General features: G+C 37.0%; 1 long non-coding RNA gene across 1 annotated transcript in view; it reads left to right on the top strand.

Annotated features, from left to right (window-relative positions):
* LOC147380168 (uncharacterized) overlaps nucleotides 1-23,175 on the top strand; it is a 40,497-nt gene extending 17,322 nt beyond the window's left edge. Inside the window, exon 2 of the long non-coding RNA XR_015134743.1 lies at nucleotides 23,053-23,175. This is a non-coding gene — a long non-coding RNA (uncharacterized LOC147380168). The remainder of the gene's footprint in view (nucleotides 1-23,052) is intronic.
* The last annotated feature ends 1,728 nt before the right edge of the window (nucleotides 23,176-24,903 follow it).

Consider the following 24,903-nt stretch of genomic DNA (forward strand, 5'->3'; position numbering starts at 1 on the left):
ATTACTTTGTCAACAAAGGTCTGTCTAGTCAAGGCTATGGTTTTTCCAGTAGTCATGTGTGGATGTGACAGTTGGACTATAAAGAAAGCTTAGTGCTGAAGAATTGGTGCTTTTGAACTGTGGTGTTGGAGAAGACTCTTGAGAGTCTCTGGGACTACAGGGACATCCAACCATTTTATCCTAAGGGAGATCAGTCCTAGGTGTTCATTGGAAGGACTGGTGTTGAACCTGAAACTCCAATACTTTGGCCACCTGACACAAAGAGCTGACTCATTTGAAAAGACCTTGATGCTGGGGAAGATTGAAGGCGGGAGGAGAAGGGGACGACAAGGATGAGATGGTTGGATGGTATCACCGACTCAATGGACATGAGTTTGGGTGAACTCTGGGAGTCTGTGATGGACAGGGAGGCCTGGTGTGCTGGAGTTATGTGGTCGTAAAGAGTTGGACATTACTGAGTGACTGAACTGAACTGAACTGAATGTAAGTTTCCATGCTACTCTTTCCATACATCTCACCCTCTCCTCCCCTCTCCACATGGAGTTATTTCTTTATAGATGATATTTTAGGTTGCACAAGATATAAACAAATAAAAATATCATCGCTGTCAGAGTATTAACTTATCTCCACTATGTTCATGAATGTAATATTTCTGTAGCCCCTCTTTGAAATAGGTAGAATGTTCTGTAACGGAAAAAAAAAAATGGAATGGAGATCAACTCAACCTTCATTCTTTGAGTTTCTAATTAGAGTTTGAAGCAGATATGACTTCATGAATTAAAGTGATTTAAAATGTCTTTTGCCTTTGGTATTACTCTAGCACCACCAACTTAATGGACATGAATTTGTCCAGACTCCAGGAAATAGTGAAGGGCAGGGAATCCTGGTGTGCTGCAGTCCATGGGGTTGAAAAGAATCGGACATGACTTAGCAACTGAACATCATTACTCTATTTCCTCTTTTACTGTCCTTTGCTCTCTTTCTGTCTTAAATATTAAATTACAAGTTCGTTTTAAGAAGTCTTTGTCTCTTTGTCTTCTAGCAGGGCAGTTGATCATAAAAGCTAACATTCATGGTATATATTCTAACTGCTAGGTGCTCACCATATACTTCACATGAACTGTTCTTTTATTTCTCACAAAACTTTTTGAGATAAATTTTGAAATCATTCCCATTCACAGAGGGAGAGATGGAGAGTTACAGAGGTTGTGTATAAACGTCATATAGGCAGTTCTTCCTTAAGAAGCAGTTGAACAAACTTAACATCCAAGTATGTTTCTCCTGAAGTGAAAATGACTGTGAAAGAAGAATTTGCTTTAGGGGAAAGAATTTGAGGATTGGGACCAAGGGGCTCACTGTTAAATCACAGAAGCAGAAATGCTCTGAACCTCCCTGTCAGGAGCAGCTATGGGGGGCTGCTAGGATTAAAGTGAAAGTTGCTCAGTCATGTCCGACTCTTGTGACCCCTCCTGGAATTCTCCAGGCCAGAATACTGAAGTGGGTAGCCTTTCCCTTCTCTAGAGGATCTTCCCAACCTAAGAATCGAACCCGGGTCTCCCACCATTGCAGGTGGATTCTGTACCGGCTGAGCCACAAGGGAAGCTAGGATTAAGTTGACCCAATAATCTTACCTCCATTGCTTTCTGAGGAAGAAAGTGCATTGCTTTTATTTTCCTCACTGGATGGTAGAAAGAAAGCACCATAAAACAGGAAAAAATAATATACATTTATTTTAAAAAATAAAAAGATTAAGAGCTCTCTGATATGCATGAAAAGTGAAAGTGAAAGTTGATCAGTGTCCAACTGTTTGCAACCCCATGGACTATATATAAGATGACATAAATTAACATTTATTTGTAACAATTTTCATAATTTACCCTACTCTATTATTTTAGAATCTGTGGGCAATTTTTCTGGTATTTTATAATCAGATTTTTAGTTAGTTTTTAACTACATATAGGAAAATTCAGACAACATAAATTGCATGTTGATCATAAATCATCTGGGGACTTATTTTGCCAGCTGAACCTTTCTTTTTTTTTTTTAGGCTTTTGATTCTTTTGCTAATCCTAATAATGTCTCTATTTAAAAATAACCATCATCAGATAGTGTGTATTTAGGGCTGTGACCAATGAAGCTGGAATGCCTTTCACCGTCTGTCTAGGAGGGAGGTTTTGCTTGTGGGAACACAGGTTTGCTGAATGAATTCCCCTGGTACAAATACACTGTTCAAGGCAGCACATTACACTGTGCTTTAAGTGAACAGATACATTCCAAAATCAGATGAGGACTTGGGGAATTGCCCACATTTAACCAAACAACCAGCTGTGCAAATGTTAAAATGCTGTTGATCTATTATAGTATTTGAGAATCATGGAGGGTCATTTAGTTCAATACTCTGATGGTTACCCAGCAGGGCTGGAAGCTTTGCAGGTCCAGCCGTAAGTGATAATAGTCATTACTGAAGATGATCAAAAAGGTTGACTGGACCTCTTTTACCCTATTACCACTCCATTTATGCGTCCCTCCCCTCAATTTCCAGATCCTGGAAATTTCTCCCCTAAAATTTGGCTAAACAGAAGGGTTGTGTTGGGTTTTTTTTTCTGATACATTTTCCCTTCTTCGTTTGGTTTCTAACTGCTATATGGAAATGACAAAATCAAACAGACATACAGTGGAGAATCAGAATTTATATCACAAACAAAAAGTAAGAATATTAGTCAAAAATATTTGTTTTCTGTTGTCTCTTGCTTGTTTCCTGTTAGTCTCTCCCTCTTGCTGTAGTCAGATTTTCTTTGTGTTATGATTTTCAGCTCATGAAGTCTATATTCACCTTTTTTCTGCATGGAAATGAAGCTTTTACATGAATCTTAGATTTCATTTTGTTCTATTTCCTTTGGTTTTCTCACGTGTTGGCTCTAGTTTTTCACTCAGCTGTATTTTAATGAATTATTCCTGGTGACTGAAATATTCTCCTGAGATACACACACACACACATATATATATATATTATTTTTTGCCATTATATAAATAATTAATTTGTTAAGGAGAGTTATGCATTCCATAAAACTATAACAGCCTATTTTCAGACCAATTAGAATAGGATTGTTGTAAAATGTGGTTGAATTGAGAGTTGAATCCTTTGCTTTTTAGATAAGGGCTCTTATAACAACAAAAATAGTATTTCCTTTTGGCCACACATAGCATTTTAGTGTTTTGGAACATGCTTAAAAAATGTAATTTTGGTTCAAATAAAAATAAAGTATTGATTATTTGAAAGAATATCTTAGGGCTGAATTTTCACATTTTCTGCTGAGATGCAAGCCAAAAGGAGTCAATTAAAATTATTATTTTGCTTAGATAAATATCAATTACAACAAAAAGCACTGAAAAATAACACTTCAGCAGAGCCCAGAGATATGGAAAGCAGTGTTAGTGTGTAAAAAAGCTCTAGGAACCAAAAGATACTGTCAAGTGGACAGAAATTGTTTTCTTTGTATTTGCTTTAGTGGAGTAAGACACTTCTCCAAGAGGCAGAGAAAATGGTTTTCATGCTCTCTCTCTCCCCTAACTATTAAATCATGAGATTCCATTTCCATCATTAAGTCATTTCTTTGCAGGTGATGTCTCTATTCCTTTTCCACTCTAAGGTTCTATGAATTCTAGAAATATTGACTTAGAGATTGTTTCATAAATCATGAATGCAAACCAACCGATCCAATCACAGATATTAATGTTATCAGACCCAGGAGTGACCCTCCAATTTTCATTACCATAACCTGAATTCCTGAACCAAACAAATAATCTCATCTGATGTTATTGAAAAAAGGTTGCACTTGAGTAATGAAATTCCAATGCAACTTGAACTCTGAATTTCACAGGCAAAACTTTAAGTTTAACCTTATTTTGTTTCATGGATTAGACTTTCAAAAGATAGCCTCTCTTAGATGATTTGTGTGGAGTACAAGGACTGGTAGCTCAGCTGGTAAAGAATCCACTTGCAATGCAGGAGACCCGGTTCGAATCCTGGGTTGAGACGATCCACTGGAGAAGGGATAGGCTACCCACTTCAGTATTCTTGGGCTTCCCTGGTGGCTCGGCTGGTAAAGAATCTGCCTGCAATGTGGGAAACCCGGGTTCAATCCCTGGGTTGGGATGATCCCCTGAAGAAGAGAACAGCTCTGCACTCCAGTATTTGGGCCTAGAGAATTCCATGGACTATATAGTCCATGCGGTCACAAAGAGTTGGACACAATTGAGTGACTTTCAAAAGGACTAATAGGTCCATTGCATTTTAAAGACTTTGAAGTATTCTATGTATCTCTCATTACTAAGAAGTATAGGACCTTTCAGGATGCATATTTACAGTAACTTTCATTTCTTAGAAAATTAGATAATCATAAAATACTGAAAACAGAAATATTTCAAAGTAATTGCATTGTCTATAAGATTCTGTTCTGTAATTAAGGGACTTGGAGGGGAGTGATAGTTACTCTTTTCTCATCCTTTCTGTGTTCCATTTTTATACTACATGGCATAAATTCATTTTTTAAAATGTAATAAAATATAAATAGAACAGAAAAAAATCCAACCTCTACTCCTTCATAAAAGGATAGTTTAATTTAAAATTGCAGTCACTAGAATGTTTAGTATCTAAGGTCAAGTTTCAGGCCTTCCTTTGCCTCCTTTTTTGTGTAGGAAGAAATGCGTTTTATATTGAAATTATTGTTCTGTTTTTCACAATATCTGATAGATGACTGTCACTTACACAAAACCAGTAAATGTTTGTATGAGGCCGATTGAATTAAATTGCCCTTGGGTTAGTGCTGGGTAGATGAAAAATAATTATGCTCACAAGCCAAGCTACTTTTGTTCTGCCATTTTGAGAAAAGATGGGTCAACTTTCCTGAAGTTGTGATCTAATAGTGGGGCAGATTCTAAGTAGGGACCTTTAAGTATTTTAATATATGTTGTTAACCTCAAGTAAAGCTGATTGTTATTTAAATATGATATTCTTTTTTGGAAATCAAGATTTTTTGTGCTTGCTTTCTAATACCTACCCTGCTTCTAATAACTTCTAATACCTAACTCACTTCTAATAGCTTTGGCTCAATCCTCCAACTAAAAAGTTAACAGACATATATACAAGTTTCTGTATTTTAGAAAGTTATTTAGAGTTAGAACAAGATCAAACAGAAAGGAAGACAAAGCTGGGCAGTGATTGGAGTTAGAAAGGAAGTTGGCATAAAGAGGGAGAATGAGTCTGGTTTGGAGTCACCACACAAAAAAAGTGGGAGAAAGAAGTATCAGAAAACATTTCAAGGCCAGGTATGTATAACATGGAATATAATGGATGGAGCAGCAAAACACATCCATGTCTTCAAATTACAGGAAAAAAATGAAGGCTGAAATCAGGAAGACAAGACTAAAACATTAGAAAATAGTTTCATTGGAATATATGAAGCCATATGCCTTTAGCAGAGAGTAAATGATAAGACTTATTGCTAAAACCAATTATAAGCAGCAAAATATTACTCTTTTCATGACTTAGTGTAATTAGATTTGCATTTTAAATAGGATAGCATTCATTACAGAAAAGTACAAGACATCTGTGCAATCTGCATTCAGGGCCTGCTTTATTGAGAAAGCAAAATTATGGGAGAAATAATAATTAGCTATGCTAGAATATAAAGCCCTCTTTATCTAGTTACTACCCACTTTAGATATTAATATTATCCAAACTAGTCTACACTGTGTTCTAAGAGTTTATTTAAGAAGTATGGCGTGTTGCAATTCATGGGGTCGCAAAGAGTCGAACACGACTGAGCAACTGAACTGAACTGAACTGATGGCTGCAACTTAGTGTTTTTCTTTATTTTTGGCTGGGTAGCATTTGTGTTTAGGAGAAGACAATGGCAACCCACTCCAGTACTCTTGCCTGGAATATCCCACGGATGGAGGAGCCTGGTAGGCTGCAGTCCATGGGGTGGTGAAGAGTCGGACACAACTGAGTGACTTCCGTTTCACTTTCATGCACTGGAGAAGGCAATGGCAACCCACTCCAGAGTTCTTGCCTGGTGAATCCCAGGGACGAGGGAGCCTGATGGGCTGCCGTTTATGGGGTCGCACAGAGTCCGACACGACTGAAGTGACTTAGCAGCAGCAGCATTTGTGTTTACCTTATTTCCAGCTACCTGCTTTTGTTGATGAAAAGTCAGTAATGACTGGAATTGGTACCCATTCTAAACTGGGGAGAATTTTCATTTTACTCTTGGTATTTGCCAACCTTTTATTTTAAAGCAAAGCTTTGCTTTTTACCTGGAGCCACCCTGAGGAAAATGGGAATTTAGTATAATGAAGTATGCTATTTATTTATTTGCAATTACTATTCTCTCAATTATACATTTTTCACAGTCAACTGCTTCGCTAAATTAATTCCTTTTGTTCCTAAAAATTGTATTCCCTTTAAACATGTTCCCCGTGGTAAGGAAAGCTGCACGTAAGAAATCTGGTCTATGATGTCAATATGAAGGCTTTATTTTATTTTATTATTCTGTTTTGCATATTAAAACAAATACATTATTCCCAACACTGGTATTGTTTTGTCAGTCAGATTCTTTAATACCACAAGAAAGAGGCACACAGGAATTGCCTTGGCACAGGGAGCTTATTAAGTTTATATAGAAATAGTAGGTTGAAAGTTTTTCTGAGATTAACATGTACTACTCCTCTTGGAGAACTGAAACCGTAACTCAGTATTATCTAGGATCTAATAGGAATGTGCAGAGAAGGCAATGGCACCCCACTCCAGTACTCTTGCCTGGAAAGTCCCATGGGCAGAGGATCCTGGTGGGCTGCAGTCCGTGGAGTCGCTAAGAGTCGGACAGGACTGAGCGACTTCACTTTCACTTTTCACTTTCATGCATTGGAGAAGGAAATGGCAACCCATTCCAGTGTTCTTGCCTGGAGAATCCCAGGGATGGGGGAACCTGATGGGCTGCTGTCTATGGGGTCGCACAGAGTCGGACACGACTGAAGTGACTTAGCAGCAGCAATAGGAATGTAAGATACATTTTCACTTATTGTTTATGTTTCTAAATATATGGGGATTTGATTGGCTTAGGTTATCATCTTTCAATTTGGGTACAGTTTCACAATGGAGCCCTTCAGATGTGGTTGGCCTCACTTTTGACCTGCTCCAGGTGCAGTTTCAGAATGAAACTATAGGTTTAGTTTCTGAATGAAGTCTATTTGCTATTGTTTTGGAATGGAGCCCTTCAGAGGTGGTTGGTCTTACTTCTAACCTGCTCGAGCTTGGTTGTCTTTAACTAGCACACTGATTACTGCTGCAGTCAGTGTTGCCAAAGGACTAGATTGGTTTCACCCCCTATACCTTTGAAAGCATCATATATAGGAAAGGACTGGTTCTGGCCACTTTTCTTAGGAGGACATTGTGGGCTTGGCAGTCACCTGAAGGTGACGGTGAAAGTGAAAGTGAAGTCGCTCAGTCATGTCCAACTCTTTGCGACCCCATGGACTGTAGCCTACCAGGCTCCTCCCTCCATGGGATTTTCCAGGCAAGAGTAGTGGAGTGGGGTGCCATTATCTGAGGTTATACATATCTCCCTCCATCATTGTCTGGTAAAAGTACCACTTTGTTAGATAAAGGTCATTTTTCTCATTTAAATTAGTTGATTTTATTAAATTAGTTATTTCTTTATTTTAATTAGAAAATGTGGTAGGAATGAGAGGACTCAGGAAAAATTATTCTATGTTAAAGTACTAAAATCTAAATATCTTCATATCAAGAGACTAGTTGCCAGCTTCATAGTTTTCTTCCTTGAAATCACAAACATTAAATTTGAAAGTATTGCATATATAGAGGAGTTGGTAGATATTGTTTCATGAAAGTCAAAATTTCAGAGCCTATTATCTCTGCAATCTGTAGGTTTGATATGATATGACTGTAGTATGGAAACGAGGGTTTGTTAGAGACTTGTGAATTTCTAGTGATGGCTCATAGGTTGTGAGTCTAGAGTCTAATCCTTTTCTAAGATTAGAGTTCAGATTTATTGCTACAAATAAAACACTGCCTATTTTTTTTAAAAAAAATAAATGATTCATAGAAAGCAGAATAAATATACACTGCTGGCTTTCTTCCCACTGGTTTTTGCTTTTTAGAACGGGATATCTTACGAGGCAGTTAGCAGGAAACAACTGACACCACATTTTGGGGTGAGGTGGGCAGTAAAGCAGTAAGTGGAAGGGAGAAGCTCCCTGAATAATTTAGTGGTCTCATAAAACTGAATTCTACCAGGAACTGTTAGATTCAGTTGTCACACCCTGAAAGAGTTTTGGTTTGCTCTGGAGGAAGTGTCCAGTGGGTTTAAAAGAGGGTTTCTGACACTCAAGTTACAGAAGGTGTGGAGTGTAACACTTCCACTTACCCAGTCACACCAAATTAAAAACAGAGACCTGGGGGAGAAGTAGGTTAGCAATTCTAAATTATGCAGGAACAAGAGGTAAATTAGTGAACCTCTCTGGCCCTCTGCACACATTTAAAGGTTGAGAGAAACAACTATCGTTTTGATGACTGCACGAGAAATGCAGTCACATAGCTTACAGAATGTGGGAATAAAGCGAACATTTATGGCATGTTTCTTACATGTGTCATTCAGTGTTTTAGTGCTTTTCTGTGTCACTTACAACCCTTCACGCCTTTTGTGTTGGGCCTTGTTATCATCATTTACATCAATGAGAAACTGGGCTCAAGGTAAGGTCCCAATATAGTAAAATGCCCTTTGGGGCCCAAAGCTGGCTGATTTAAAGTCCAAAATGCCTGAGGGACTTGGAGAAATTTATTTACTATTGTTATAGCAGCAATGAGAAGCTTCCTCCTGGAGTTATTGTGGGGGAACTGCTCGCTAATTAAAACGACATTAAACAACTTGTAAATAAAATTTACTGCCTTTTCATTTATTTGTTTCAACAACACCTGCCTTGAGCCAGTGCCAAGGGATGTTCTGTGTGTGGTAGAATAAATTAGGAATAAATGAGTCATAGTATCCACCCCCAATAAAGAGGAGAGGTGGACATATGAATGAAAATTACATTATCATATAAAAAGAGCTAGAACATAGGTGCCTTAGTTAAAAGTGTGAGTTCCACCTGATGTTATTCTTTTAAATGTGTGTTTTTAGAATTTTTTTGAGACAAACTTTGTACACAGTGAAACAGTCAGATATTATATGAAGCATTTAATGAATTTTAATGCAGCATATGCACCTGTGTAACCAACAACTAAAACCAGACATAGGGCACTTTCATCATCCTAGAAAGCCCTCCCATGTCCTTTTTTATCCCTTTTCATCCCTTAGCAACTGTTCTAATCTCTATCACCATAGAATTTCAACTTGAACATCATACAAATGAAATCACTTGGTATGTTCTTTTTTCTTGTGATATAGCTTCATATTATCAGCAAAATATTTCATAAATTTGGCTCCAAATGTTGATTGTATCCATAATTCTTTTTTATTGTGGAGTAGTATTCCACTGTGTAAATATACCACAATTTACTTATCCATTCTTCTGCTGATGGACATTTGGATTGTCTCCAGTTATTGGCCAATTGTTATTTGATATCTGGCTCCTTAACTCAAGCAGTTTTTGGCTATACAAGCTATGTATTTATTCACTCATTTATTATATTTATACCTACCATTATCCACTAACCAATATGTCTATGCAAAATATACATTTAGGGTGAGATTATTTGTTAGTGAATGTGGACATATGTTCATAATTTTAATCATTTTTTGATAACTAATATTTTAATGTTGACATATTAACATATCTGATCAGCTTTTCATTGATTTTATTTTGCAGTGTGGTCAGTGAGGTTCTTATACTAGGATTAGCAATAACGTAATCCTCACCACTTGTCCACTTCGTGTAGGTTTAATTTAGCTGAAACTGAATAGTACAATTTGTAAGTTTACTTACTGGTTAAAATTGAGTATCATAATCCAAAAGTCCACCATCTGGTGCAAATGTAGACTACTACACACATCAGTAAAATGAAAACAAAGCATAAACGGAAGAGCCTTTGTCCCATTTCTCCTATTTGTAGATGTTGCACTCATTCCTCAACCCCTGAATACTGTAGATGACATGAGCGTCTGACATATATATTGCTTTACTGAGGGGACTAATGTCAAACTTAATATTACTTATTTCTTTAATTTTTTTAAGTTTAGAAAGTAATTATAAATGCTAACATGTTCTGCACTCTACAGTGGTTTGGTTTATTCACATCCTGGGGGGCCTGCACTCTACTTTAGAGACACCTGATGTAGAGTGTGGCTTAGCAGAAAAACTGGACCAGTTAGCAGTCAGAATGCTCATTTTGAAATTATATCACACTCACGGACTCACTGTAGAACCCCATACTAGTCACTCCATATCTTTTGTACCTCATTTCAAGATAAGCCATTAAGACTAAATAACTTCTAAGGTCTCCCTGTACCTAACACCACACGTGTTTAATTCATTCTGTCTTTGTGTCTTTTTCATCTTCTCAGGAGACCCGTCTCCTAATGTGATCTTCCTCTTATTACAGTGATGCCCTTTAGTAGTATTTGAGACAACACTGTGAGCTCAGTCTCTTGCATATCTTTCCCCCTGCCTATAGTTTAGCTAAATGTCCTGTTCCAAAAAGACTCCCAAGAGATGTTCTGCCAAGAGCAGTATGTAAAAGTCTAAGATGAGCAAACCTGTGCCCTACCGCCCACAGTTGGTAAAATCCTGAGGCAAATGTCCAAAAAATCAAGGATGAGAAGTAGTAGTAGAAGTAGTGAAAGTCACTCAATCATATCTGACTCTTGCGACCCCATGGACTGTAGCCCGCCAGGCTCTTCTGTCCATGGGATTCTCCAGGCAAGAATACTGAAGTGGGTTGCCATTTCCTTCTCCAGGGGATCTTCCTGATGCAGGAGTCAAACCCAAGTCTTCTGCATTGCAGGCAGATTCTTTACTGACTGAGCTACGAGGGAAGCCCTCTGAAGACAAATTGCTACAGTATATACTCGCTCTCCTAGAAAGAGTTGGCAGTGTTCAAAATGTGCTTAGAAGCGGGTAAGGCCATAGCAGGAAGGTTTATCTTATTGTTTCCTTGACCACTTCTTAGATCTCTTTCTTGTGCTAACTACTAATTATTTTTCTGAATACTCAATAAGAAAGTTGAGCATAGTTTGGAAGATCATTACAACAGCTGGCAAATTAGAGTACTTTGAGTTTTGATCATCATCTTACCATTGAATGTCTGAATTACTAACTTTAGGAAAAGAAGGATTGCACATAATCCTTGCAAGAACTATAAAAATCAGGATTAGAAGAGTGAAGTAAGATTTGAGAAGAAAGCTAGATTGGACTCCGATCACATTGAATGTCTTGCTGCTGTGTGGGGTTTTATCTTGTAAGCAATGGCAGACCACTGATACTTTTTGAGTTGGTTGAGACCTAGTTGTAAGCCATGTTTTAGGGGAAAAACAAGATTGCTGATGATGTATAACGTGGAATATAGGAGTTAAAAACAAAGTAAGATACCTACAGGATATCATGTAGTGATTGGGAGCAAGAGGAATGGAAAAACTGAAGTAGGTCTAGAACGGAAAAAATTAACAAACTGATAAGTGACCAAATATTAGGAGAAGGAAAAGAGAAAGTGTTACTGAGACAGTTTAAAAATTACTTCCTCGGAGAACTTACTTACAAAACAGAAAGAGATTCACAGATCTAGAGAATTAACTTATGCTTGCTAGGGGAAGGTTGGAGGGAAGGGATAGTTAGGGGGTTTGGGATGGACATGTACACATTGCTATATTTAAAATGGATAACCAATATGACCTACTGTATGGCACATGGAACTCTGCTCAAAGTTATGTAGCAGTTTGGATGGGATGGGAGTTAGGGGGAGAATGGATACATGCATATATGGCTGAGTCCCTTCAATGTTCCCCTGAAACTATCACATTTTTAATTGGCAATACCCTGATTTATAAAAATAAAAAGTTTTGAAAACAGAATAGTACAGAATTACTTCCTCTGAAATTAATACATTTAAATACAGTAATTGTAAATACAGATAAATATATGTAGCATATATATAATATAAATATGTGCACATATGCTTTATCATTTAAATTCTACCAAAACTAAATTTTCTGAAGGAGAGAATTATTATGTTTCAGCAAAAGTAATGCAAAGAGTATACTAATGACAAACAAGAAGGCTTGCTCTCACGGTGTTCTTTCCATCCCCTCTGGCAGTGCTGTAATGAGGACCTATTAGTATTTTAGTTGTCACCAGCTACTCATGCAAACTACATTAATTTTGTTGAAAATGGTCATTAGCAAAGTTAATTATTTTTAAAGTGTTAACTGATTATTGTGTAAGTATTATGTATTCACTAATTATTATTCCTTTCCATTAATTATATATAATTACCTAATTCCTAAAAGCAGATGATTCCTGTTTTGCCATGCTGTTCACTTCTGTTAATTTGGCTTACCAGATAATCCCTTGTATTAATGCAGAGCCATACACATGAATGTTCAGAGTCATTTGAAAAACATTAACTTGTTAATCCTAATGACTTCTTGATATCAAAATGAAAAGCTCTTATTTTGCAAGCTTGTGTCTTATAGTCACCGTCAAGTTCACAATTGAATAATATCTGAATAAACAAAGATAATGAAATCATATATAATGCTGGATAATCTATGGGAATTAGTCCATTTTCCCAATCAAGAAGAAAAATAAATCAAACCTGAGATACAGAATTAAATTATTCTTATCTTATAAATACAGAAGATTCAAGGATCATAGTTTAACGTGAAGAGTAAGTAAATAAATATAGACAAACATAAATATGTCAAGTAGAAGGAGATTTTATATCTAATGCACAAACTCAAATTTAATTATAATTTGAGGTTGTAATAATATGATATAATTTGTTGCACCTTGTAGACATAAACAAATGTTGTATGAAATGGTTTAATATTGTACTATTTAGTAGTGTGCCTTTTTTTTTCTATTTTCAGCATATCTGTCTTTAGTAGTTCACCCCAAATGTTAAAATGATGGGTTTGAGTGTCAACACATTCCATCTGTTACTCAAAACAGCATGTTTCCTTCCTTTACTTATGCTCTAATCCCCACTAGAGACACTTATAATTTCAATCCTATTTGCGGTATTTCTTTTTCTCAAGATACAGGCATCCACATTTTATAAAGTAGAAGCTTAGAAGAAAACGTTTAAAAAAGCAGAATAGTGAACAGTTCACTATGGGATGGAATAAAATGGTTTAGCCTGATGTTTTCTGCCACTGCAGTATGTTAGAACACATTTCAAAGGTCATTTCATAGCCTTCCGACAAGCACTTTAGGGAAGTGGGAGGAAGGGTATTTTAACACTCAGCTTCTTGCTGTGTCCTCATGTAGCCTCTCTCTGTGCTCATGCTCTTCTTATAAGAACGCTTTGTAAGGATACTGGATTAGGGGCTCTCATTTTTTTTGCCTTTTTTTCTTGAGGTATAGTTGATTTACAATGTTATATCAATTTTAGGTATACAACACAGTGAATTATAATTTTTAAAGGTTATAGTCCATTTATAGTTCTTATAAAATATTGGCTGTGTTTCCTGTGCTATGTAACATATCCTTGGAGCTTGTTTATTTTATGCCCAGTAAATACTTTGTACCTCTCACTCCATTACCCCTGTCTTTTCCCTCCCCCTTCCCACATCCCCACTGGTAACCACTAGTTTGTTCTCCATAATTGTGTGTCTGTTTCTTTGTTGTTGTTGTTATTTCACTAGTTTGTTTTTTAGATTCCACATATAAGTGATATGATATAATATTTGTCTTTCTCTAACTTATTTCACTGAATACCGTACCTTTGAAGTTCATCCATGTTGACACAAATGGCAAAATTTCATCTTTCTAGGATCATATTTGATCTTAATTGTCTCCTTAAAGGCCCTATCTCCAAATGAGGGGTTGGGGCCTCAACATGTGAATTTTTGAGGAACATGATTCAGTTCATGACATTCTGCCTTCTCTTTCCCCAAATTCATGTCTGTCTCGTATGCCATATACTTGACCTATCCCAACAGCCCCCACAAATCTTACCCATTCCAGCATCAATTTCAAGTCAAAAGCCTTGTCTAAATTTCATGTAAGTCAAGTGCAGGTGAGACCTGAGGTACGCTACTTCCTGATTCACTATTCCTCTCCAGCTGTGAACCTGTGAAATTAGACAACTTATATGCTTCCAAAATACGAGCAAGGTGGGACAGGCACAGGACACACAGAGGAAAGACTATGTGAAAACACAGGGAGAAGGTGGTCTTCTGCAAGCCAGGAAAAGAGAGAACTCACCAGAAACCAACCCTGTGGGCACCTTAATCTTGGACTTCTAGCCTCTGGAACTGTGAGAAAATAAATTTCTCACAGTTTGGAATGGATGGTCCCATTCCTAAAGGGAGGAGTTGGAAATAAAAATAGATGACAGGTTCCAATCAAGTAAAATTCCATCAGGTTGTAAAGCTTCAAAAGAATCCTCTTTGGCTCAGTGCTCTGTGTCTGGACTCAGAGTGGTAGCAGCGTCACCCTCACATTCTGGGTGGCAGTTTCACCTCTGCAGCTCTGCAGGGTGGTGTTGCCCCTGGGCATTAGGAAGCAGCATCCTGACCCACGTTGAGCCAGGCTTACCTTCAGAAATCACTAGGGAAAGAGTCTGGCCCCCAGGGGCTGTGGTAGGAGTGAGATTCCTGAGTGTCCCCGAATTGTCCTTTTGATTACCTTCCCTTTCTTTGAAGAACACTACTTGTTCAAAGATGGATAGTTCTGTTGTCCCATCTTCTAGAATCCCTGAAATCCAACAGAGTTCCTTTATTCTGTCCCACTTTTTCTGTCCTCTTTAATTCCAGCTGGCAATGTTTATGTCACATTTTTAGGTTTTTTTTTTTTTTTTTAACAGTAATGCCCTACTCAGAATACCAAAATCTGTATTGGTCTGCTCAGGTTGCCATAACAAAACACCCGACTAAGTGGTTAAAACCACAGAAATTTATTTTCTCACAGTTCCAGAGGCTAGAAGTCCAAGATTAAGGTGCCCACAGGGTTGGTTTCTGGTGAGTTCTCTCTTTTCCTGGCTTGCAGAAGACCACCTTCTCCCTGTGTTTTCACGTAGTCTTTCCTCTGTGTGTTCACGGGGGGTGGTGGGGCGTGGGGAGAGAGACAGCCAGAGGGAGTCCATGGGTGCACCTCTAGTGTCTCTTTCTCTTCTTCTAAGGATGCTAGTCCCATTGGATTAAAACATCGTTCATACCACCTCAGTATTAACAGGGGCAGCTAGAAGGCTAAGGGCTGGAATCTTTTACTCACACATCCAACAACTGATGCTGGATCTGGGATTTTAGCAGGAACTGTTGGCTTAACACCCACAAGTTCCATATGGTGGGTAGGTTCCAAGTATGAGTATCCCAAGCACTCAAGAAAGTCCAGCAGAAGCCATGTAATCACTTACAACTAACTTAACCTCAGAGTCACACAGCATCACTTGTGGGAGAAGTGAGAAAGCATTAGTCTCTCAGTCATGTCCAAGTCCTTGCATCCCCATGGACTGTAGCCACAAGGTTCTTCTGTCCATGCACTTTTCCAGGCAAGAATACTGAAGTGGGTAGCCACTCCCTTCTCCAGGGGATTTTCCCGACCAAAGGACTGAACCCAGGTCTCCTGCACTGGAGGTAGATTCTTTACATTTTATTTAAAGTACCACTCTTTTTCAAGTAGGGAAAATAGACTCTACTTCGTGATGGGGGAATGGCAAGGATATGAAAATATTGCTGTGTAACCAGAAATTTTGCTGTGGCCATTAAAAAAAACCAACATTCTGCCACACTGTATATGGTTAACAGACTTTGAGGGGTATAAATTGGAATCTTCTCTCTGGTTTACCACTAATCACATCTTCTCTAGCAGTACTCTATCATAGCAAGTAATCAATCATAGATACTTTTTTTTTTTTTTTTTTACTTCAGAATCACCAAAAGGACAAGGACAGAAGCCAGAAGAAATTTATACATAGCTCAGCAATTTACAGACTTGTTGGATATCATTTATATTAAATCTGATGTACCTACTTATAAAGGGGCTTCCCTCAATAGCTCAGTTGGTAAAAAATTTGCCTGCAATGCAGGAGACCCTGGTTTGATTCTTGGGTCGGGAAGATCTGTTGGAGAAGGAATAAGCTACCGACTGCAGTATTCTTGGGCTTCCCTTGTGGCTTAGCTGGTAAAGAATCTGCCTGCAATGAGGGGCCTGGGTTTGATCCCTGGGTTGGGAAGATGCTCTGGAGAAGGGAAAGGCTACCGACTCCAGTATTCTGGCCTGGAGAATTTCAAGGACTGTATAGTCCATGGGGTCACAAAGAGTTGGACACAACTGAGTGACTTTTACTTTCACTTTACCTACTTATAAAGAAAAGTAAGAGCTTTAGCACAAACTTTTAAAAAAACATATTTTTAACCTGGAAGATGGCTGGATACAAGAAACAGAAGTATAATAAACTGCTTTGGTAAAGATTTTGAAAGCAAATTAAAGCCCCTAAATTATTATAGAGCTAAATGTTACAAGCTGAGGCAAACGTGGCACACATTTTTTCAAGTGAGTGTGTTAAAATTACTTAACTTCTTGAAATTACTATCTCAAATGTTTGTTAAAATTTAATAAAATAATAAACTTACTAGAAAATGTTATTTTGATTTGATTTGGAGCATTCATTATTTTAATTGATGGTCTCTGTAGAACTACCTATTTTATCATAGTGTACTAATTGACATCATATTACAATGATCCTTCATTCCAAAACTTTGTTAGAGAACATTGCAAAGGAAATCTGAAATCCACTGTAAATCCTTTGTAACGACTGTCTTTTTTTCCCTCAATCACTCTCTTTCCTTACTGCTTCCCCTGATCTCACTGTCCTCCTCACTTTTTTTCTGATTAAGGTGACATAACGTAGGGAAGGCATTCATAAATAGTGAAGTGTTCTTGAGGACTTCCCAGGTTAGACACCAATTAGCCTGTGGTGGTCATAGAGAAACACAAATTGATATTTGTGCCCCAACAGGAACTGGCTGTGGGTTTTTCTTCACTTTGACTGGCGCCAGACAAAAATGAAAAGCGAAGTTGTGTTGAACCACATAATAATTCTGATGGGCATTAATTTTAAGTTCGTCCAGAAAGAAGATGAATTTGTGAGTTTCAGAACACTGGATCTTTTGAGTAATAAGTAAAAACATAAATGCTGAAGTTGACCAGCATTATCTTTCAAAGATATTTATTTTCGTATGTGACATGCAGTTATTTAGCTTAAACAATTTTAGTCGGTTCTGGCTGCTCTTACAAATGATCATGGATTGAGTGACTTAAATAAGATACGTTTATTTTTCACAGTTCTAGATGCTGGGAAATCTAAAATCAAGGTGCCTGCTGATCCAGTGTCTGGCGAGAATCCATTTCCTAGTGTAGGTGGCTGTCATTTTGTGGTTATCCCCACATGGCAGAATGGAGAAGGAAATGGCAACCATGCCAGTATTCTTGCCTGGAGAATAAAATGGACAGAGGAGGCTGGCAGGCTACAATCCATGGGGTTGCAAAGAGTCGGGCATGACTGAGCAACTATCACTCACATGGCAGAGAATAGAGAAGCAATAACTCTTAAAAAAGCACTTATCCTGTTCTGGAGAAGTCTGCCTGTATGACCTCTTCTCATGCTAATTCCTCCAAAGGTCCCACCTCTTAATACCATCACATTTAGGGGGTAGGGTTTTCTTATGATGAATTTTAGAAGAACACATTCAGTCCATAATAGCCCAGTAAGTTCTTGGATGAAGATGGGAAAAAGAAAATCTGAAATATTATACAATGAAAAAAATGAGATCTACATTTAAAGAAAGCGAAGTGTTATTTAAAAATTAGATGAAATGAATAAACTTCTTTATTGAAACAGAACAATTTGATGTCAGTGTCTGAGATACTTATTTATAATCTACAGAAACCTATCATTTCTCAGTAGGTGTTCATTCTTATTTTATTTCGCATGATAGAATGACATGCAGACTAAAGTCCTAGAGTACTTTAAGGAGCAGACTGTTGCATGCCATCTGGATTTCAGAGAATAATTTATTCAACACTAAATTTTCCTTGGACTAAAAAGATAAATAAATAGATAACAGCCAAGCTTATGAGGACAGATTCTTATTTTAATTTGGAACAGTTCTACCCTTAAAAAATTTGTCAACCAAAGCATACAAATTGAATCCAATTTATTTTATTGCAATTAAGTCATGAGTGGACGTTTTCCACACTATCCCTTAAGAAATAAACAATAAGGTAAGTTACTTGTTACACTATTTATTTTCCCAATATGAAACTAATTAGTGAGTTCATTCTTTTAACAGCTGTCTCTGTTGTTCAGGATTTTCCTAGGAAGATCAGGGCCACTGAATAGAAAATAGACCTTAAAAATCTAATAATAATAGTAGAAAAAGCCCATGAAGTATGTCTGAGGAATTAAGTAAAACAATAAATAAGTCATTTTACAAGAGTTCAGTGATCTTGAACTTCCTATTCTATTTATCCATATTGAGGTAGTGTTGGTTAGTGTCAATGGGAAATCTTACTCTAAAATGGAAAAATATTAGCAACAAGTCAACCTCAAAGGGTTCAATGAGTTTGAATAAGTATTCCGAGTTCAAAAGTCTATTGGGATCTTAATTAAAACTCTACAATCTACCAGAGCAGACCAAAAACTTAGACAGAGCTGGCTTTTTTCCAGTATTGTCTCAGAGTCATCTTGCTCCTATCAAAATGTTAATTTCTAAATCCCCATAAACTTTAATATCTTTTCCATTCATTGTTAGTGGGTGTTCCTTCACGACAGGCTTAGTAAAGTTGAAGGTAAGTTTATATATGCAGAAGATATGCAGTGGTAGGTAAAAGGTGAAAATCTAATGTCAAAGAGGTAAAACTCAGAGTTTCAAAACCTTTGACTCAGAGTGAATAAGAGAAACAAATGGGAATAAAAAAGTTAAATGTTCTCCAGATCATACAAAAGTACATGGCAACAGGTAAAACTGTGTTAATAGGTTATATACAGTAAACATTATTTAATTAGGTCTTTATAAAAATAATTCCATTCTTTGTCAATTACATCTCAATAAAGCTGAGAAAAAGTTACCTGTTAGCTCTTTAGTTTGCACTGCCAAGCATAATTTATCTATTATCAATTCTTGGTTCTATCAGAAAATTTCATGTAGTAAGTACAAAATAATTTTCTTACAGTGACATGGAAGTTGGGAATTCTGAACATCAATATTTCTTGCTAATCCTTCAAACTTACCTCATCTTATAAAAACCAGATCTTAAAGAAGATCTTCCATCCAGAGTAATTCTCTTTTTCTTGATTTTATTGATTTCAGCCATGACGATCTGAGTATCCATGCTAGTATGTTCAGAGTTAAACAAATTAGGAAGAGATGGAGAATAGAACTGGCTCTGTAGTTCAGTTCAGTTCAGACGCTCAGTTGTGTCTGACTCTTTGCAACCCCATGGACTGCAGCATGCCAGGCTTTCTGTCCATCATCAACTCCCAAACCTTGCTCAAACTCATGTCCATTGAGCCAGTGATACCATTCAACCATCTCATCCTCTGTCATCCCCTTCTCCTTGTGCCTTCAATCTTTCCGAGCATCAGGGTCTTTTCTAATGAGTCAGTTCTTCCCATCAGGTGGCCAGAGTATTGGAGCTTCAGCTTTAGCATCAGTCCTTCCGATGAATATTCAGGACTGATTTCCTTTAGGATGGATTGGGTTGATCTTCTTGCAGTCCAAAGGACTCTCAAGAGTCTTCTCCAACACCACAGTTCAAAAGTGTCAATTCTTTGGCACTCAGCTTTTTTTATGGTCCAACTCTCACATCCATACATGACTACTGGAAAAGCCATAGTTTTGACTTGATGGACCTTTGTCAGCAAAGTAATGTCTCTGCTTTTTAATATGCTGTCTAGGTTGGTCATAGCTTTTCTTCCAAGGAGTAAGCATCTTGTAATTTCATGGCTGCAGTCACCATCTGCAGTGATTTTGGAGCCCAAGAAAATAAAGTCTCTCACTGTTTCCATTGTTTCCCCATTTTTTTTTGCCATGAAGTGATGTGAGCGGATATCATGATCTTAGTTTTTTGAATGTTGAGTTTTAAGCCAGCTTTTTCACTCTCCTCTTTCACCTTCATCAAGAGGCTCTTTAGTTCCTCTTTGCATTCTTCCATATAAGGGTGGTGTCATCTGCATATCAGAAGTTATTGATATTCCTCCTGGCAATCTTGATTCCAGCTTGTGCTTCATCCAGCCTGGCATTTCACATGATGTACTCTGCATATGGACTTCCCTTGTAGCTCAGTTGGTAAAGAATCCACCTGCAATGCAGAAGACCTGGGTTCAGTCCCTGGGCTGGGACAATCCCCTGGAGAAGGGAAAGGCTTCCTACTCCAGTATTCTGGCCTGGAGAATTCCATGGACTGTATAGTCCATGGGGTCACAGAAAGTCGGACACGACTGAGTAACTTTCAGAACAACTCTGCATATAAGCATATAAGCTTAAAAAGGCAGGTGACAATATACAGCTTTGACATACTCCTTTCCCAGTTTGGAACAAGTCTGTTGTTCCATGTCCAGTTCTAACTGATGCTTCTTGACCTGCATACAGATTTCTCAGGAGGCAGATAAGGTGGCCTGGTATTCCCATATCTTTACGAATTTTCCACGGTCTGCTGTGATTTACAGAGTCAAAGATTTTAGTATAGTCACTGAAGCAGAAGTAGATGTTTTTCTGGAATTCTCTTGCTCATTTACTCCTACATAATTTATCATTGGATATTCTGCTAACTTTTTTGGGGGGACTTCTAATAAAATATTTGACTCAGGAAAGGATCATACATGAATGATGAAATTGCTAGATGAGAGAGTGCTACAGATATTTATAGGATGCCAAAATGTCATCACAAAGATTATCTGTCACAAAGGGAAAAAGATGCTACTTTACAGAGGGGGAAGGCCATCATCCCTTAAACAGGGACGTCGATGTTAGCTCACAGGTGGTGCAGACATTGTGTGCTTTTCATTATGATGCATTATGAGGAAAACAACATCATCTGAAGTATTATGTGTCATCACACTCCAACATAATGGTTGGTTCTTAATTGGATTCTTATTTGAACAAGACATTTTTGGATCATTGGGAGAATTCTAAGATGAAGTGAGTATTAAATGATATGTAGAATAATCATCTGTTAAGTATAATAATAGTATTTTCTTATGCAGGGAAATATTACTTTCAGGATTATACATAGTAATGTAATGACCTATTTAGGGGTGAAATGTCATGTACCTGTATTTACTTTAAATTATTACACACAAAAATAGATTGAGTAAATATAGCAATTGTCAACTGTTAATGGAGATGATATGTGTATTATTCAGGGTTCTTCAGAGAAATAGAACCAATAGGATGTATGTGTGTGCATATGTGTATTTATTTATTATAAGGAGTTGGCTCACACAATTATAGAGGCTGGCAAGGCCAAAATCTGTAGGATGGGTCAGCAAGTTGAAGATATGATACAATCTGAATGCTGTCCTCTGGCAGAATTTTCTCCTGTTTGAAAGAGGCCAATCTTTTGTGCTGTTCAGGACTTCAGTTGCTTAGACAAAGCCCATCCACAGTAGGGGCTTCCCTCATAGTTCAGTAGGTAAAGAATCTGCTTCCTATGCAGGAGACCTGGGTTCAATCCCTGGGTTGGGAAAATCCCCTGGAGAAGGAAATAGCAACCCACACCAGTATTCTTGCCTGGAGAATCCCAGGGACAGAGGAGCCTGGCGGGCTACAGTCCATGGGGTTGCAAGAGTTGGACATGACTTACCGACTAAACCACCACCACCATTCACACTATACAAGGCAATCTGTTTTACTCAAAGTTTATTGATTCAAATGTTAATCTCATCCCAGACACCTTCATAGAGACATCTAGAATATGGTTGGCCAAATATCTGGGCACTGTGGCCCAAACAAATTGGTGTATAAAATTAACCATCATAATGAATATATGGGAATTAGTTATATTATTCTTCCTACTTTTATAGAAGATTAAACATCGTCAAAGTAAAAACTTTAAAAAATTAAAAAAATTAACTTGTGAGTATTCATTTCCTATGAAAGGGTAACAAACTGAAAATATTTTGTTTCACAAGCTTTTTATAGCATTACACAGAGGGGAAAAAAAGAGGAAAAAAATTGAAGACTTTGATGTATAAAGTAGGAAAAACAGATGTGAGAGTACAGTGGTTTAGTTTTCTGGTGTATTTCATGTTGCATCTGTGAGGAAAATGAAAAAAAAAAGTTTCTAATCCCATAGAAGCTCTCAAGAGAATCTTTAAAATTATAAGGCCCAATTAATTACTTCATTCAGTAATATTTTATATGGACACATTTAAACAAGGTTTGAAATAAAATCTTTTAGCCTCATGGCTTACAGTATTGAGACAAATTTCATTTTACTTATTTGAATACTCTCTTCAGTAATCACAAAAGGAGATTACCCATCCCATCTAGAATTTTTGGAGTAGACATGAGAGATAGGATGACTGCTCTTGAGATTTCTGACAGAGATCAAGTTGGAAAAAAAAGAAAAAACACAAGCTAAATATCTGTCAGTCTTGTTTGTGATAATAACCAAGGCACTTAGGACATGATTTTGAAAGAAACAGTGCCTAAAGCAATGATTTAAAGCAAGACAATGGGATGGCTAGAAAAACTGCAAATGGGAGTTAACTGTGCTTACTGAAGAATTGTCACTGGTAGGGAGAAGGTGTATGCTCGGGGCCCTGGGACAGGACAGGAAACAGTAAGTCTTTTCTTCTTGGTTTTCCAGGTTCCCTCTAGCACCATCTGTTGGCGCAGTTCAACAAGGATCCAACCAGGTAAAGCAGAACTGTTTCCAGTCTTCCAGCCCCAGCATCACAAAGAGCAGTAAAAAGTTTGAGCTTAAAGTTTACTATCGAGATGTCTGTCAAATGTGATATAAGAGCGTTTAATATAGTTAAGAATTTTAATTTTATCTCAAGTAAAATCATGTCTTTTAGAATACAGAATACGTTTCAGAAAGTGTCAAGCTTGTCTTCCTCTGCAGATTGCCTTTCCCATTCTATATTTAATAATCCTTCCTTTAAAATGGAAGAGAAGGAGAAATGGGAAAGAGCTGATATAAGAATATATAGAAATTATAGTATGAAGAGAGGATTAGAAAATATGCCAATCTCTAGTCTGTATTCTGGGAAATGTAGATTTCTGCGGGACAGAAACATCTTTGTGATCTTTAACATGGTATTTCATTGCTCATCAAATCTTCCTTCCAAAAGTACCAAGCACAGAAGAAAATATGATCTAAAACAAACTTCTACAAGCAATATTTTGGCTTTTTATTAAAAAATAAAAGTCTACCTCATTATATATGGTTTATATATAGTTGCTTATTTTAGTACAAAATATTGCTCTGCCCCCATTTTAAAGGTGATTCAAGTTTTAATCTGTGATTTTGAAAAATAGTAGTACACAGCATACACCCCATGCATACATCGTTTAAGAAGCATAACAGTGATGCACATACCACTCAATGTAAATAAAAATATATCTAGAGACCCTCACATTAATCAATATGATCATAGGTGAAATACTTGGAGTTGTGTAGAAAAATCACAGAACAGTAGTTTTGAAGACTACTATTATTCTATCTCATCAGTCTATGAAGTCTTTGGCAAGTTACTTGATTTTTTTGTGAATTATGTTATTTTATAAATGGTGGCAAAGCACAGTCAACTTAGTGGACTCATGCTCAAGTTCCAACTCTCTTCCAAGCACTACATGTTTAAAATATTTACAACTCTATTTGATAAGCATTATTATTTTCATATAACAGAAGAGAAAACTAAACTTCAAAAGGAATGGAAAAAGGAAAGATCAAAGGCATTCAGCTAGGAAGTAATGACACTTGAATCAGCTATTCTGTCTCCAGTTGGGATAAAAATGAGTAATGTAAGTGATTATACTTGTAAACTATAAAGTGCTACATAAGTCTAATAAATTCAAGAAAATTCCTCACTTAGCTTTCATCATTTTAAATCAAGAAAGAGATTTTTAAAAAATCTGACAAGCTTGTGGGCAGCAAATCTTAACTCCAAAATTCAGTCCTTTAAGAGGAGAAATAGTGCTTTGTCTTTTTTCACTCTCCAACTTAATTTGCTATGATTTGTGTTTTTGGTTTTTTTTTGAGGTGTGTTGAAATTATCCTAATAATCACTGTTTTTCACTCCCTAAAAGTTTCATGTGAAGAAAGAAGCAATATTCATTAAGATCACTTCAATGTATATTTCATCCCCCATAGAAATGAGAAAGCTCCACTGTCCCAATATAATTCATGCTTATAATTCGTGTGTTTGATGGCATTTTTCAACTGGCAGTGTCCTCCCCCAACCTTACTTTTAAAAACTACTTTTTTCCCCCCAAATCCTAGTTCACAATTCAAATACCCCATACTTCATTAAATTTATTTTTTGTTTGAATTATTCCATAAATACTTGGAGTCCATGCCACATTATGTAACACTTAATGATGTAATAAAAATGTTCATTCTAAAGGACACTGATTTTTATAAGAACATACAATGTTTGATGGTAACACTTCAATTTGTTTCACATTGTTACCTTTTCTCAGTGTATTATTATTG

The sequence above is a fragment of the Bos grunniens genome, chromosome 1, assembly GCF_055505025.1.
Source record: "Bos grunniens cultivar Pamir isolate PY7600 chromosome 1, Bosgru_T2T1.0, whole genome shotgun sequence".
NCBI classification, from domain to species: Eukaryota; Metazoa; Chordata; class Mammalia; order Artiodactyla; family Bovidae; genus Bos; species Bos grunniens.